Consider the following 15,191-nt stretch of genomic DNA (forward strand, 5'->3'; position numbering starts at 1 on the left):
TGTACTCTGATCATGCGGCGGTAACTAGATTGTACACAGGGAAAAATGTATCCCCAAGGTTAATAAGATGGGCACTCAAGCTGCAAGAATATAATCTGGTAATCAAGCATACCCCTGGAAAGGAAAATATCGTAGCAGATGCCCTATCAAGAATTAAAATAGACGAACAAGGTAATACCGTAAAGGTGGCAATGCTTACAGCATGTACAATAAATTCCCGAGAAACTGTAATAACCGAACTGGGTAAGGATCCTGAGTTTGGAAGCATTTATGAGTATTTGAAGGATCCTGAAAATTTTAGCCACCAAGATATTGTGGCGATAAGAAATAGGGCGGCCCATTACGAACTAATAGATGGTCTATTATTTTATACAAAAACTACGAATTTCGACCTGTTATCCCAGCTAGTCTTAGATTAAATATCCTGCAGGAGCTCCATGACAGCCCTTTAGCTTCTCATGCTGGTATTCGAAAAACTATCCAACGCGTACGCGAGGCAGTCTACTTTCCTGAACTGGAAAAGTTAACAAGGGCGTATGTCCAGTCCTGCCCAACATGTCAAGCAGTTAATTATATTAATTTCCGCCCGGCCGGGTTTCTAAATAGTATTAAATCCGAATTTCCAAATGAAATAATTGGCATCGATATATTGGGCCCTTTCCCAAAAAGTCAGTTAAATAAAAGTCGCTATCTCCTTATTATGGTTGATCATTTTAGTAAATGGACCGAAATTGTTCCCTTAAAACGAGCCTCCGCGAAATTAGTTACTGATTCTATTTTAAATAAATATATTTTAAAATACGGGACGCCCCTAAAAGTTATATCGGATAATGGTCCTCAATTTGTAAGTAATATATTTGAAGACATGTGCCAAAAACTGGGCATACGTCATTTAAAAATGGTCCCGTATCGGCCGCAATCAAATATAGCGGAACGGGTCAATAGAAATATAGTGAAAATTATCCGCAGTTATGTTAAAAATTTTCATAAAAGCTGGGATAACTATGTCAATGAATTTGCTTTCGCCCTTAGGACCGCAAAACATGATACAACGGGCAAAACTCCTGCTGAGTTATTTCTAGGCAGAAAGATTATAACACCGTTAGATAAATTATTTTATGTGCAACAAAGAGCCCCAGAATTTAAAATGGGTGATATAGAAAAACTAATTAAGGAAGCAAAGAAGAATACTGAAGTAGCACAAAGAAAACAGAAGCTCTATTATGATTTGAAACGACGGGGAGTAACTTATAAAGTAGGGGATGAAGTTTTAAAAATTAAGCATTCACTTTCTTCAGCACCAGAAGATAAAACTGCCAAATTTTTTCCACGATTTGAAGGACCATATGTTATAGAAAAAATAACTCACGCTGTAGTAGTGTTAAAAGCCAGAAATGGTGAAACCTGTTCCGCAAACATTGATCAAATCAAGCCCTACTTCGATCGTAATAAAATGCAAATATTTTCAGATCTTTTGCAGGATCCGGCACGGCAGACACCGCAAGCACAAGCTCCAGAGGTGGAAAAACGACAAGTGCAAGGGCAAGCCAATAAGAGGCAGGAGCAAGTGAAAAGAAAATTGCCCCGCGGAAAAATTGAAGGTAGCAAGAAAAAGAAGCCGTTCCACCGTCCAGAAAAGAGAGTTCACGAACACCCCCAGAATGAAGAAGGGAGAAGGACGACGTATGTGAAGAGAACCAGGAGAAATGACGGCAACTATAACCCGGCTCTAAAACGGAAGATCTACTCATCTGACAGGACTCTCCGCAGCAAAAGTCGCCGAACTGCGGAAGGGAAAAGTACAAGGAAAATTTGAACGGCCAGCAACGAGGTCCAAGCAAGAACACGAAAGAAGTTTCCCGGTTCCGCCAAGACCAGCTGCCATCAAACGGCCAAGACCACAAGCAGAGGAGAAAAAGAAGGTATTCAAGGGTGACCGAACTGGTGAAAAAAGGAAGCTTCCAGAGGAAGGCACTGAAGGGCGAGCCCGTACAAGAAGGAGGATAAATCACACAACTATCTGCAATACCTTTAAAGACTGGGCCCAGAAAAGGATGTCTGAATATCACAAAGATAAGTAAAATTTTATTTTATGTTACTTTGCAAACTTAAGTTAATCTTTCATTCTTACTGCAAGTGGCAGATTTCAAGAAGTTTTACCTCATGCGAGGTCTACCTTTATCGCCAAAAGGGCGAGAAATGAATTGTTACCGATTTTCGTATTATGTTTTTCAATTACTCGCGCGTAAAACTAAAGTTGATGTATAATAGCGTTGTGTAAAGACTTAAATATTGAAAAAAGTTATTGTATAAATTTTATTTAAAACATTCTAGCAAGAAAGAAGGGTACTTTTCCGTTTTGCCGGCGCAGCCGATAAAGTCGCCAATAATGGTTTAACTGATGCCAGACGAAATATCTTCGCTGGTAACCTTTTACGCCTCAGTTTCAAAACAAGTTGAAGCCATTTCTTATCAGATTGTTTCTTTCAATACTGGCATATAGAATTTTTACACGATATTTAAATTTTATCCCCTAAGACAATTCACGGTAATAAGTCAATTAGTTCTAAGTCAATTAGAACGCAATTACACCGCTCATCCGAAGGCGAAATCAAGTGTTAAAATCATCAATTCTAATGAGAATGCACTAGCGAAGTAAAGCACTGCGGTTTTAAATAATTTCTGAGTAAGCTATTCGTACGAATTGAAATAATTCTTGCATTTAAACTTGTATTCCAAATTAAGATTTAACTTGAAATTAATGTAGATAATTACTGAGCGAATTAGATTTTAGTAGCGTAGTTTACGTGAGATGAGATCACTTGGGGTCACGTGATACGAACCGGCGAATCAGGATTTTGAACCATGAAAGCATAGTAAATTCTTAAATTAATGTCTTTTTACAAATTTATTGTCTTTATTTATTGGCTTTTTACAAAATTTTAAACCATATTAAAATGTTTATGCCTTCAAAATAAAAAAAAAATTCTTAGAATTAACATTTTTTATGTGTATACTGTATGTTGTCGCCAACAAAGTCTGCTTGGCGAGATTTGCGCCGGCGAAACGGAAAAGTACCGAAAGAAGTTTTAGTCTGAAAGACTTTTTGAAATGTAATATTTCAATGTAGAAAGAATTGGCACTTGCTTTGAAAAGAATAGAAGTTAACAATGTACTACTAATGTATGTTTTCAAATGTGTAAAATTAACGGCATGTTGATATGTTCTTATATACAATGTGAACTGTTGAAATACCGTGATATGGTAAAAGTCAATGTTAAAATTTTTTTAGTCGTGTGACTGCAAAAAGACTAAATCATGGAGAATATGTGTTAAAGGTTGAATGATGTAGTTAGGCTCTCTGACGCTACACTTTAGAGTTAGACACTTTCAGAATAGTACCTCAGGGTTTAGAGTTGAAATTAGGGTGTGTTAAGAGGTCTTGTTATGTTGAATTTTAACACGTTAGTGTTTTGATTGTAGGAGGAAGTGTGGAACACGTAGACAGAAACACATTCGTGTTTGGTGTTCTGTTACAACACATGTCAGTGAGCACGGGGAGAGATAATTAAAATAGTCATGAATGAAATAAGAATGTTAAGAGAAGTATAGTTGTATATGTTACTTGCCATTTCATTGTGTAACATTTCATTAAACTAGTTTTCCTTCCAGATCTCTGGAAGGAACCAGAATTGAATAAAAGCTCCTGTTTAGATGCAGTACAGATGAAAAAAAATTGTTGTATATCCTGGGAGCTGCTATTGTAAAAAAAAACAAAAAAACAAAAAACAAATTTCTTCATGTGTAAGGTAAATACAATCAAGTTTCCCTTTCTCATACTTCGTTAACTCCTCCACGAAGGCATGCCTTCTCTTAGACAGACAGTTCCCGTGCTTTGCCATGATTAAAATAACAACCAAAGAAGAAATGAGGAGAAAATGCAGTAGGTACTAGCTATTCAAGGGATAGAACAATTATTAATAGATGTAGAAGAGCATTTTTGAAATCATTTCTTGAGTACAAATTCCGGGGAATTCTAAATCACCGAGAGTTCTTAAATGTTAAATAACTTCAGTGCCTTGAATTGAGTCTGAAAATTGGATTGATGCAGTTGAATTTTTTTTTAATTTTAAAATTTGCAATTTGCTAGAAAAGACGAATTTTCTGCTCAAGTGCTTGAAAATTCTAAATTTGCGAATCTATGGGCGACGTAGATCATTAATTACATCAAATGCTTCTAATAATTCTTCTAATAACTATTTTAGAGTTTAACATAAAAACTCTAAAATTGCAGGGACTGTAAATAATCTAAAGATATTTAGAAATACAGCAAGATTTGACAGTTGAGGAAAATTGAAAAATACACTAATTATCATAAAAGATGAACTGGAAATAATTATAATGTAAGAAAGAAAAATTTTCTCCTTTCTTTTTGTTTATTTTCACAATTTTAAAAAAATGATATAAATCTAAAATTTGGTTACTTAGGGAAATTGCTATAAATTGAGCATAAAACAAATCAGTGCGAGAATGGTTTTGCATACGAACTGCGACTGCAACACATTTCAACCAGTTTTAACCAGCCTCAGATGTTAAAACGTTCCAGAATTAAGATCTTCTTATTGTAAATGCACAAAGTTTAAATCTTGGCATAAAATTAAATAACTTGGGTATTTAGAGCCCGAATATTGGAAAATATCATAATTAAGAATTTTTAAATTTTCGCAATAGCATACGTACAAAATAATGATCAACAATTGATTCAAGGCTTTCATACGAATACAATAATCCGAATGGAATGTAAAAGATTATTACTATTCTAATTTATATTGAAAGTTGTTACACGACCTTGAAAAATCAATAAATCTTATAATTTATAAGGCAAACATGTAACTGAAATTATTAAATACCACAAAAATGCAAATATAATTAGACTTTTCTAATGCGACCACTAACGGCGGCTTCAAGCGATTTTTAGGCCACTTATATAGATGGTTGCATTAGAGAGGCAAATGTATAACACCCTGTTTATTTATGTTGTAGGAAACACTTTTAGAGTTCGCCGTCATGAGATTCTCTGTACTTACATGTAAAACAGTTACAAATAATACGTCTTACTAAAACGATCTGACATATTTAGGCTTCTAAAATGATGTCAAAAATTTCAAAAAGGAAATCTAATAGAAAAAAAATCCTGATTTGGTTAATTTAAAGCAGTTAACACAGTTTATGATAAATAAAACATTAATTAAAGCATCACAGGCTTCAGTATGAGAAAAAATTAGCATAATCATCAAATCAAATTATTTAGGTTATGGCAAAGTACCATAAGATTATCTGCCGAAGTGAATATGGATGCCTTCATGGAGGACTGTTTATAGCGAGTAGTTGACAAAAATTATTTCATACGTCTGATAGAAACTGACTCGTATTTATGTTACAGATGGAGAAAAACACGAAAATTTCCTGGTAAGCAGCACATCCGCCATGGTTTGAGCGCCAGTCGAACTACCAATATTCAACGATTTTTACCTCTCGGCTGCTAGTGGTCAAAGGTCATTTAAGTTATTCTCTGAATTTCAAAGTTATCTGTCTATACTTTATTACACAATTATTCATGCTCAGATTTTTGGAAACAAGAGATAAATTAAAAACTGGAATTCTAGATAACCAAATTAAATAATTAAATTTATTTAATTTTCCGTTTTGATACATTTTACGTTATGAATACGAAAAGCTCCCACGTATGACTTATTTGGAGCTCAATTTGGAGAGTAGAATGAATAAGCTTCTTTAATTTGGTTTGGTTTACTTGACTATAACAAAGCGCACGAAAGGTACCTGCCTAAGAGAATGGTTGCCTTCGTGGAGGGCTTCCTAAGGAAAACTAGCTCGTAACTACGTTATATAGGGGAAAAACCACGAAAAGCTGCTTTGCTAGGAATCGAACCCAGATATAACAACCAGGGTATTCAGCAACTTAACCGCTCGGCCGCTTTTAAGTTTCCATAAGCTCTACACGTAATTGTAATTAATATAACTACTATAAGTAAAAATCCTTTCTAAGATATCCATCAGCCATCCATCAGATTTCAGCCTATCAGCGGCCGAGCGGTAAAGACGCTGAACACTGGTAGTTCGGTCCGAGATTCCAATCCCGCGAACGGGCTGGCTGCATGGGCACTTTCGTGGTTTCCCCATGTGTAATATGTATACGATCCAGTTTCCCTTAGAAAGTTCTCCACGAAGGCATCCCTCCCTTTAGCTAGATAGCCCTCTTGCGCTTTGCCATAATTGAATTATCCTAATCCATCCATGTTTCTTGTTGATTTTTGGTAGTCTGTGAAGATCACCACCCTAGAAAGATGATATTCAGTGCAAGTGTTTGTTTATACCTATAGAAATGCCTGTCACTTTTGGAAGTGATCGTCTTAAGGAGATGGTCGCCAATCGTTTATGGGCTATTAGATGGTCCGGCTTTGAGTAGGTTACGCATTGGTGCATTGTAAAATGCATTAAATCCTCTCTAATACGATCATCCACGTTTCTAATTATTTTGGTCTTTGGTGGAAGTGGTCATCTTAAAGAGATAATGCTCGGTACAAGTGTTAATTTCTACTAGCGGGCAAGCCCGCTTTTCATTGTTAAATGTTCATGAGTTCCCATTGTAATTTCGCCGGTATTCGAAAGTTGGACCGAACTACCAGTATTCAGCGGTTTTGCGCGGGCTGCGCCCGCTTTCTTCATATATGCATGGAGAAGATACTGCATAAACGATACACATGCGTAAAAGCAAGAAAACACCCATGGAGCCAGCCCGTTCGACAGAATTAGAAAGTTGGACCGAACTACCAGTGTTCAGCGGATTTGAGATGCGCCCGCTTTATTCACATATGCACGGAGAAGATACTGCGTACTCGATACACATGTGTAAAATCACGAAAACACCCATACAGCCAGCCTATTTGACGGTTTTCGAAATTTGGATCGAACTACCAGTGTTCTGCGCCGGCTTATTCACGTATGCATCCACAGGATACTTCATAAACGTTAGAAATGCAGAAAATCTCGAAAACACACATGTAGTAGTTATTCGAAAGTTGGACCGAACTACCAGTTTTCAGCATTTTGCGTGGGCTGCGCCCGCTATATTCACATATTCATCCAGAAGATACTCCATACACGATACACTTGCGTAAAATCACGAAAACACCCATGCTGCCAGCCCGCTCGCCGGGATTCGAAAGTTGGTCCGAACTACCAGTGTTCAGTGCTTTTGCTCTGGCTGCGCCCGCTTTATTAACGTATGCGTCCCCAATATCCTGCATACGCGATACACGTGTGGAAAAGCACGAAAACACCCATGCAGGCAGTCCATGGGCCTGGATTCGAAAGTTGGACCGAACTACCAGTGTTCAGCGACTCAGCCGCTAATGGGCCATTGTACGAAATATAATCACGAATATTTTCTGGTTTATTATTCCAAGAGTAGATCGCCGGGATCGAACTACCAGTGTTCTGCGGTTTTGCGCGCGCTGCGCCCGCTTTATTCACATATGCATCCTGAAGACGCTGCATACACGATACACATGCGCAAAATCACGAAAACACCCATGCAATCATCCCGCCGCTCACCGAGATTCGAAAGTTGGACCGATCTACCAGTGTTCAGAGGATTTGGGTGGGCTGCGCCCGCTTTATTCACGTATGCGACCAGAATATACTGCATACGCGATACATATGCCTAAAATTACGAAACCACCCAAGCAGCCAGCCCATTCGAGGGTATACGAAAGTTAGACCTAACTACCAGTGTTCAGCGGGCTGCGCCCGCTTTATTCACCTATAAATCCAGAAAATACTGCATGCACTATACACATGCGGAAAATCACCAAAACATCCATGCAGCCAGGCCGTTCACCGGGATTTGAAAGTTGGATCGAACTACCGGTTTACATCGATTTTACCTGAACTGATCCCGCTTTATTTTAGTATGCAGGCATAAGATACTGCATACACGTTACACATGCGTAAAATCAAGAATACACCCCTCCAGCCAGCCAGCCGTCCGGGATTCGAAAGTTGGACCGAACTATCATTTTTCAGCGGTTTTGCGCGTGCTGTGCCCGCTTTATTCACGTATGCATGCAGAAGATAGTGCATAAACGATAAAAAAATAATCGTGCGTAAAATGAAGAAAACACCCATGGAGTCAGCCCGTTCGCCGGGATCGAAAGTTGGACCCAACTACCAGTGTTCAGCGGTTTTGCGCCCGCTATATTCAGGTATGCATCCAGAAGATACTGCACATATTATGCACACGTGGAAAATCACGAAAACACTCATGCAGCCAGCCCGCTCGCCGGGATTCGAAAGTTGGACCGAACTACCAGTGTTCAGCAGTTTTGCGCCCTCTTTATTCACGTATGCACGCAGAAGATACTGCATACGCGTTACACAGACAGAAAATAACAAAAACACCCATACAGCCAGACCGTTAGCCGGGAATCGAAAGTTTGACCGAACTACCGGAGTTCTGTGACTTTACCGCTCAGCCGCTAATGTGCCGTTGTATAAAGTGTAATCGCGAAAATTTTCGCATTTATTATTCAAACAGTAGATTCGTTATTAAAATTCCTATATTTTTTATAAACTTCAATATAATCACACACAAAATTGTATCAATATATATATTAATGCAATTAATAATTCATAATTATTTATAATAAGAAAAGTTTCCATATACCATCTCCAAGGAACATATATTCAATTTAAAACCCTGAACGGAACTACCAGTGTTCAGTGACTTTACCGCTCAGCCGCTAATGGGCCGTTGTAAAAAGTGTAATCGCGAAAGTTTTCGGGTTTGTTTATTAAAACACTATATTCGTTATTAAAATTCCTTTACTTTTGATAACTTCAACAGAATCGCACACAATATTATATTAATGCAATTAATAATTCGTAATTATTTCTAATAAGAAAAGTTTCCATATATCGCGTGGTTATAGGATCCATTTTAATTAGATTTTAAAATTTTAGTAAAATAAAAAATCTGAAAGGTTTCAGATTTTAAATTACGTCCAAAGGGGCCTTTTTTTTTTAACATTTTGTGTGTTTCCTTTATTTATTAAATATCATATTCTTCGCAAACCATAAAATTCATTTCAAGAGCAGTATCAAATTCGTTACAAAATATAAAATCGATAATAAAACAAATTCCAAATTTGGGCTTCCAGTTGCCCATATTCGCAGGAGGATTACGTCATTCGAAACTCGATGGCTCTAGGTACCGTTGTTTTATCACAATATTTGGTGGCAACAGTTTGAAAAGTGAAACGGACATTCAGAGTGATACGACGCAAAATCGCAAAATGAAAACAATAGTCCCTCAGGGACTAATAATTTTGAAATAAACCTCTTAATTTTAATAACTGTGGTATTCTTGTTTTCAAACTTAAGTGCAAAATTAAAAAATTGTTTCCTGTGCAGATACGTTACTTTTAATTAAAATCAAATGAGAAAAAAAATTATGCGAAAATTAATTAGCTAAAAAATTTAGTACTATTCTTATCGCAAACCATAACTTCAAATTGCATCTACAACTGTTTCTTATACCAAAGCTTAGGATGAATTCGTTTTCTGTTGTGCGTCCATAAATGTTTCACTAAACCGCAGCTTAAGGCTATAACTACATGCGGTGCCAGGAGAGTAATTACTAAAGACCTGACAATGACCGACGCTGGACAAGCCGCCTTCCCCCCTGGCTTCCATCGCGAAAGCTTTCCGCTCTTAAACAACCCTCTGTTTTTAACCTTAACGAAGAAACCATGGAGGTAGGCTCCATGCAAGAAACCATGGAGGTAGGAAAGGGAGGAGGGGCCATTCCGCGCTAGAAGCAGGCTAGAAGTGAAGCACTGCTTTGAAGCTTGGGTCACCAGACGGGGTGTTATTTGTTTACATTCAGAAGCTCGCTTGACAAGATTCTGATAGTATTTCGACACACGACAGTTCCATAGAAATCGAAAAAGGGACACTCTCGCATGAAAGAAACATTCATAGTGTGATGGATAATAGCAATTTGTATAGTTTACTGACATTTACGCAAAAATCACATCTTGGTTATTTTTCGATAACTAACAACAGCGATTTTGATTATGAATTTGTTTTATAAAATTCTAAGCTGTTGCACTACAAAAATATAGATTTTAAGAAAATTGCTAAAAGAGATCTGCCAAAATTTATTTTCTAGAAGATTTGAAAAGTTTGAAACTTGATGGCTAAATGTAAATATAAAATTATGTATGTTAAAATATTTGTAATTAGGCACATAGGTCAGATTAAGTTTTTATTAAATAGAGTAACGCATGCAAGGGCTATCTGCCTAAAGAGAGAGATGCCGTCGTGGAGGAATTTTGAAGAAAAACTGACCTTTGAGTGGGTATTAAAAATAATACTTATAATTTTCATTCAAATTATATTCATATATATTTTTTATGTAAAACATTCGGGTGTATGCTAAATTAGTGTAAATTACTTTACACGAAAAATATAGTGAATGCACAGAAATTAAAGATTTGCACATGCCGGAAATGATAAATAGGAAATATGTATGGGTATTTATGCATGTGCTTTCAAAAAGCATGTATCTGCCTTTGACAAAATACTGAAATATTCATTAAATTATTTATAAATGTATTTGAAATGAAGAATTTATTCACTTATAAAAAACTGTGAAAGTACTGTGAAGAAATCTAATGATTAAATGTATCTAATTTATAATGATTATAAATATTATCTAAATATATAATAACCTTAATATTGAATTGTAAACATAAATTGAAATCCTGTTGACAAATACGTTATAAAACTATTTAAGCAAGAATTGTTCGCATTGGAAAGCAATCTGTTAAAAGGTATCGTAAAGCAAATGCTATGAGATGCGCACTTAAGAACGTAATAAAGAGTTTTGGAATATGTATTGTTGAAATGAAGGGTAAAAAAAAAAATCTAATAAGTATAATTAAAAGAATTATTCCCTTTACATTTTATAATAACTCAGTTACAAGTTTTAACTAATACTAAAAAAAAAAAAAAAAAAAAAAAAAAAAAAAAAAAACACTTATTTTATTCCCTTTTAGAAATGTTCAGAGAAAGTCAAATGCTATTTAATATATATTTAATTATTAGGAATTAGCGAAATACTTATTTAAAGTATTTCGCTAATTCCTAATAATTCTCTAATTTAAAATGAACCGAATAGAGCATTAATTATAAATTGACTTACATTTTTCGATTTAAAAGAAGCCAAAAAATCATGTCATATTTAAGAAAGTATTTTAGGAAGAAGCTCTATAAATAGAAAAGAAATAATGCATAATTTTAATATTAATAATACAATAAACTTTGATCTTAATTTTTGTACCTTAACCGAATAAAATCGAATTACCTTAATTTTTTTTTCTAATGTAATTAACGAAAACTTGTGAAAATATTTCATTCAAATTAAACCATTCTGAGAAAACTGTCCTGTGAAAAGTATAGCATTTAATTCAGTTCAGAATGAAATGTTGTTTAAAAATATGTTGTTTTCACATACTTAGGACTCTGAAGTGTTGAAGAAAAAGAAAATATATACATTTATATGTATATTTGCGACGTAATTACAAAATATTTACACCTGAACGCGTCAAATCCCATAGAACTCAATGGTAAATGACCCATCCAATGTTTTGGTCACCACGTAGGGATCGCCGGTGCTTCAGAGCAGGGTACGGAGAAACTTGTTTAGGGCGACTCCTTCTTACTTCCTACCTCCATGCAAGAAACAAGCAGCCAACACATCTTCTTGCTTCTAGTCGCACATGTTTCTGGTCATCTGAAGTTACGGTTGTTGAGATAAAACTTTTATCACCCAGCTTGGCGATCTTTCTAAACATGCCTTATATTTCCCATTGCAAACGAAGGGGGACATTTCTTTCCGTTCCTTATTTTCCGGGGACATTCTTTCCGTTTCCCTTTTTTCCGGGTGACATTTTTTCCTACAACCCTTATACACAGGCCTTGTATGCCTATGTAATATTTATACGTATATTTTTACATGGAGGAAATTTTCCCTTCTGCCCGAATGACTTATTAACACTGTAAGACTTTTACAACAAAGTCAGTGGTTATCTCAGGCGGCGCTCAGTATACTTTATTTATCTATACTTTAAATGTCTAATGCCAACTGCATTTGGATATAAACAGGATTTCAAAGATCAAAGGAAGTGACAGCATAAAAATGGTACACTTATAAAATTAATTATAATTAATTTATTTAAATTTTGTCTTTGGAAATTTTGATTTAAAATTCTTTATTGTTAGCAAAACCATGATTTTATTTTTAGTCCTAAATGATTAAGAATACTTTAGTATTTTTTTAATTGCACTCATTTATTTCAAGCAGTGTAAATAATAATTAAAAAAATGTATATTTTGTTACTTTTCAGGATTAACTTCTGTCCTTGGTATTTCTCTAACGTTTCTAACATTTTATGATTCCGCTCCATGGGAAGAGCGGGTATAATGCTAGTATTTAGTAAAGCTTACCACCTGACCTTTTGTGACTCACATAAGATAGCAGCTACTGGTCACTTTCCTGTTATCCCTTTTATAAAAATTGTCCCGGAGGACTTGGCATGGACTTCAATTGCAACAGCAATAAAATGTCTTTGTGAAAGTAGCTGAACCCCTTGGGGAAGTAAGGATATCGTTACAAAGTGGGTGGGCTTATGTCTATTCTAAACACTTTCAGTTGGTGAGCACATGCATTCGTGCTGACCAAATGTTCTGTCGAAAAAAAGGCTCCTGTAATCTGTGAAATTTCGGATTACATGTTGCACTCTCTCCTGGATTAATGATAGTAAAATTGTAAGTAGTTCTCTTTTGAGATATCAAATTATATATTAATATACTAGGTTTTCAATTTAGGAATTGCTTTTTTTTCTTTTTTTTTTTCTGTCATTGCCAGGTAAAATTTAATTTGTTGTGAGCTGGTAATTTAATTCGTTGGTTAAAATAACAGTAAGAGTTAATATATTCTTTTAAAACTGTTATTTTAACCAATTCAGGTGAATGCATTTAATATTCACCTAAATCAGCTCCAGAAAAATTAACGATCATTGGTTTTGTTCTCGAAATTTCTTCATTTCTCTCCTTCTGTTTGTGGTACTTGTTTTTTGTTTGTTTATTGCTGCAGATGATGATGTTTGAATTATTCAAACAGTTTCTGCTAATGTAAAAATCTCTAACATTTTTTTTTTTTTTTTTTTTTTGAGTGAGTGAGTGTTATGTGGTGTGTAATTTTTTCACATTCACTTAGAATTATGTATTTCTTTGTTTAATACTCGACAAATATGTTATAATATTTGTCATTATATGTTATAGTAATAATATGTTATAATATTTGTCATTATATGTTATAATACAGTCGAACTCTCGAAATCGTTAAAGTTTCATTCAAAATTTATACCATTATTGCTAACTAAAGTTGCTTTATTAGTCCAAAGGGACTTTGTCCCTGAAGTACTATTGTTTTCGTTTTGCGATTTTGCGTTGATTCACTATAAATGTTCGTTTCATTTTTCAAACTGTTGCCACCAAATGTTAGAGACCTGCATTATATTTGAAGGAATTAAATAATGAAAAATCTACATAAATATATATATATTGTGATAAAGCAACGGTACATAGAGCCATCGAATTTTGAATGACGTAATCCTACTGCGAATATGGGCATGTGGAAGCCCAAATTTGAAATTTGGAATTTGTTTTATTATCAATTTCATATTTTGTAAATCTTTAACGAATTTTTGATTAAAAAACTCAAGGATATCAAAGGGAGCAACGGCAACATTGTGCAGAAAAAACATTTTTATCTTCAGTGCGCGAGACTGTATCAGAAATTCTAAAGATATGCTCCAATTTAAAACTATTTTGCGATATTCCTCTTGAACTGAATTTTACGGTTTAAGTGCCCAGAACGTGATATTTAATAAATAAAGGTAACAAACAAAATGTTAAAAAAACACCTCTTTGGACGTAATTTAAAATCTGAAACCTTTCAGATTTTTTTTAATGTGATTGATTTAAATAAACACGTCTTAAAATCATAAGATATGAAATTAGAGGCATTCAATATTTTTTTTATGAAATTACACTAACTAGACTCGTTTTATTCATTATATATATCTAAATATTTGTTTAATGGTTACGAACTAAACCGACAAATATGTTATAATATTTGTTATTATATGTTATAATACAGTCGAACTCTCGAAATCATTAAAGTTTCATTCAAAATTTATACCATTATTGCTAACTAAAGTTTCTTTATTGCCTAATGTAATTAGTTTTATTTTTTAACTTTAATTAATGAATTATTTAATATATTATCTCCTTTGATAAAGGTAGTTAGAATTCTATTGAAATTAAGTAACTTATAAGCATATTTAAAAACTGAATCTTGAAAACATTTTAAGATGGAAACCTCATTGTGTTTATGTGTATAATTAATTTAATTATTACTAGAGGAGTTAAAGCATCAAGAAATCACAGTGCTATTTATAATGAATATGACTTATTCTTGATAACTCAACTCCTCCAATGATCGTTTTCGGAACGTTATTTTAACTCAAATATATATATATATATATATATATATATTTGATATAATTTATAATACATTTATTATATGCTGAAATTAATATTATATCTAAGGGACTTTTATAACCATTTGTATCTTTAATCTTTAGTATAATTAATGAAGTATTATGATGTAGCCGTTCCTCAATAGACACTAATGCCGGCTAGCTTAAAAGGATTTATTATCAGAGCACACAGGAACGGTTACAAACAAAAGAAATATACATAAAAATACCAAATGGAACATCAAACATTAGAATAACAGAGACTTAATAAACTATCATCATGGCGGCTGGAGGTCGACTGACGTTTTTTCATATCGCCGCTAGATGGCGTTTCAATAAAATAGTTCAGTTACAGTTCATGAGTTCATGGCGTTGAATAAAATAGTTTAATTACACTTAAATAGTTCTGTTACATCCTCCCCCTACAGTTCATGAATTCATGGCGTTGAATAAAATAGTTTAATTACACTTAAATAGTTCTGTTACAGTATATTTTTAATG

This window comes from Stegodyphus dumicola, chromosome 4, assembly GCF_044657685.1.
Source record: "Stegodyphus dumicola isolate Sdum_Otavi_A_Nest chromosome 4, ASM4465768v1".
NCBI lineage: Eukaryota > Metazoa > Arthropoda > Arachnida > Araneae > Eresidae > Stegodyphus > Stegodyphus dumicola.